General features: G+C 40.5%; 1 pseudogene; it reads right to left on the minus strand.

Annotated features, from left to right (window-relative positions):
* Window positions 1-1,153: 1,153 nt before the first annotated feature.
* LOC114725245 (probable WRKY transcription factor 33) lies at window positions 1,154-3,690 on the minus strand (annotated as a pseudogene).

Raw genomic sequence — 3,690 nt, forward strand, 5'->3', positions numbered from 1 at the left:
AATTAAAAATATATATAGTGTTATTATATTCCCCTTGTTGTAAAGACTAAAGAGTCTTTCACTTGTACATCTTGTATTGACATTAAACTTAAGAACGAGATATTCCCCAGGACTTCCACCATTACTATCATATTATAAAAGAACCTTACTAAGTCAATGAAAAGGTGATTTATTGATTTATTGAGGCCAAAGAATTAAAAAAAAATGAAGGTGATCTTATTAAGAAATGCTAAAATTTTTGAAGCCTATAGTAAGCGATCATCTGATTTTGTGAATGCAGATAATGGCGTATTTGTTGATCTCAGCATCATCTTCGGCGGTTCCATTGACAAACAGGATGAGGGAAGGATCTGACAATATATTCACAGACTCTTCGGCTGCAGCCATTAGCTTCTGCTTCTTGGCCTTCTTTGCTGCTGCTGCTTCCTCCCTTCTTTCTGGCTACAAATTATCAACCCAATCTTATATCTGAACTTCTTCATAATTATATATACTTTCATTTCTTAAACATACTTAGATTGCATCCATCATACTTTGTTTGTCTGTACATTACCTTTGTGTGAAGAGAATGAAAGAGATTGTAAGAGGTGTTTGGAGTGTGAGAGTAGTGTTTTGTTGTTCAAAGTTCTAAAGCTTTTCATGTCATTAGACCTCGCTTTTTATATTTCTGAATAAAAATTTCCACTTTAATCATAAAAAAAAGGAAGGAAACTTTTGACTCCGTTCAATGGTTTTGTATATCCTTGACTAATTCTTAACACGGTGAGCCTATTCTGAACCTTGTTTATTCTTACTCCTCCCGCCAAATCAGAAGGCAACTGCATTTTTACCCAGTCTTATCCATCCTTAAAACTGCAAGGCATTTCATCATTATTCACAATTCAATATCTCAAAGACAACAGTTTTAGATCATGTGAGTAGCAGAAATTTGTTGTGTTGTGTGGGCGTGTTTAACTTCCTGGGCTGAGGCGATGCAAATATGAAATTTAAAACTTCATTGCTAATAATCTTATTGAAGGCAAGAAGTGGCACAAATACGTCAAGTCTACATGAAAATCTCTCTCTTTCGAACTAAACAAATACAACAAAAGAATAACATAAATCATCAGCTGTACCACCTCCTATGTCCTACATTTATGTTGACTGTTAAATCCTTCTTGTCCCTTATTATTTCCATGATTCTTTGTTTCTATTCCTCTATAAGTGCCTAATATCGTATGTGTTATACAAAGCCATGTCTGTGTATAGACGCTTCCTTCCTTTTGGACGATAATGACTGAAGGAATGAACCTTCCTTCTTCTCATCCTCGGCCTTAGCGTATCATGCATCAGTGTTGTACGATCCCATTGATCTGACGAAATCAGAGTATGCAAAACTTGCTGGGCTCTGCAACATGTCAAATGGGAATGGTTCTTGACTTGCAGGTGTTGCTGGCTTGTGTTATGAAGCGAATGTGTGAAGCTTGGTTTGCCTGAAAAGCTGGTCAGTGCAGAAGACGCCGATGGCCTTATTGGCGCGGTTACATTGTTGCTGGTGGTGTTGTTGTTCAGAGAAGCTGCGTTCAGTTATAACTCCCACTCCCTCGTGCTGCAGGAACATCATGGTTGTGTTTTCCCTTCGTACGTTGTGATCACAGCTTTCAGATCATGAGCAGCTCGCTCTATATGTTTCCTCACTGAACAGCCTGGAGCTGTGCACTTGTAGTAACTCCTGCAGATACAAGCATTTGATCAGTTTCACAGCCAAATGGTAACAAAAAGAAATTGCAATCAAGGTTTCTTAAAAGGGTTTTATCAGAATCAGTTAATACCTTGGGTTTGGGTTTCCTTTAACTACTTTCTGACCATATTTCCTCCATCTGTAGCCATCATCAAGAATATCAATTTCACTTGTAGTTTGAACTACGACTCTTGGTTCCCTCACAGTTCTATTCCCAGAGGAGGCATAGCAATCAATTTCATTCTCTCCTTTCCTGACAAAAAAGGGAACAGAATAATCAGAATCAGATCTTGTCATGTGTAAATCAAAGCAGGGTATTAACATTGTAATACTATACTATATGGCCTTACCATCTTTTGGCATCCGGGCCATAGTCATTGTCATCACCCCCAGAGTAACATGCTTGTGATGTGTTCTCGAAGTCATCTTCCCCAACAGAGACAGAAGAATCTTCTTGCAGAGAGGCCCGGTCCATTTGCAGATTCCCCAGGTCACCGCCGATTGATCAGAAACACCAGAATTGGTACAAGAGGAAGAAGGTTGAATTTTGAGAACTAGATCTTCTAGTGGACTGAGGCTTGGGATGGTTATGCGTTCCCTTATATACTATCTCAGTAATTTGTCCATCCGGGGACTTCTCAACCTTCTTCTTCATGTTGCAACTGGATGCGTGCACTTGTAATAACTGCGAGGATTTTCGCTTGCCTTCACCTGTTTCTGTCCATATTTTCTCCAGTTGTACCCATCATCTGACCTCTTTTGCTCTCTTATGGACTGGGACGAATTTGAGTAGTTCGTATAACCAGAAGCGGAGCCAAATTGGTTTGTATCTGTGGTTCTGAGGAGAATGATGGATACTCAGATTTTGTGGCTGTCTGGTCATTCCATGGTCTTGTTTCAGTGGTTCCTGCTGCACGAAACATCAACAAATTATTTTGTCAGTTCTGATTATGTAGTTTGAGAATTATAACATAGTCTATTGTCTGTCAGGACAAAAAACATCCGTTTATATTCTTGACAGTTAAATACTGCAACTTCAGCATATAATCGTTGAGTTTTCGAAATCTGAATATTGTTTTTAGTTACGAAAAGATCAAACTTTGAATATACTGACAAAAAAGGACAAAGGAAAGATTAAAAAAAAAAAAAAGGGAAGAAGAAGAACAATTCAAAGGACCGTTTTACGCAGAAGTAAAAACAAGAAACTAGTCCAGTCAAGGTCGTCCATGTTACGCAAGAATAGAACAGAACTCACCGCCTGAAACATGCTCGAAGAATACTCCGAGAAGGACAACGGCTTGGATTGGGTTTGGAAGGAGAAGTCAGAGAATGGTTTCTGCTCCTCCTCCTTGTTATCAAACGTCTCAGTAGAAGGAAGACCCTAAAACCACAGAAAAAAACACAGAAACCCCACGATCAGAAAACGAGCAAAAGCATCAAATCAGAACAACAAGAACAAAGAAAAGGAACAGTAGAACTCACATTTGGGGATGAAAGGAACAAGGGGGAGCTCAAGAACTGGGTGGGGCTGAACCCGGACGGGAAAGACAAGTAAGAGGAAGGGGAGAGAGGGAGGGAGAAAGGGGCAGAGAAGGAGGCGGGGTTGACTTGAATTTGGGGATTTCAGAAGAAGTCCAGCGATCATCCATGGAAAGGAGTTTCTGTGAAGGAGGTCGTCATGAAATGAGAGGAAGACGAGAAGCTCTGCTCGGGTTTGAATTCAAATGAGGAGAGGGGCGTGAAGGCATATAAAAGGAGAAGGAGGGACGGAGGGAGGGATATGTAAAAGAAGTCAGGGGAGATACTTCGGAGAAGCTCAAAAGGGGGAAGTTTGACTGTGGAAAATCCAAGACGGGTCAAGGCTTGTGGGTTTGACTGGGGAGGAGGAGGAGGAAGAAGGAGAGAGGCGGCTGGCTGGTTAATAGGATTGTGATGTGTTGTGGGGGGCCACGTGTCTTGTTACGGGCCAT

This window comes from Neltuma alba, unplaced genomic scaffold (genome assembly GCF_004799145.2).
Source record: "Neltuma alba isolate B1F8T4 unplaced genomic scaffold, ASM479914v2 tig00012235_pilon, whole genome shotgun sequence".
NCBI lineage: Eukaryota > Viridiplantae > Streptophyta > Magnoliopsida > Fabales > Fabaceae > Neltuma > Neltuma alba.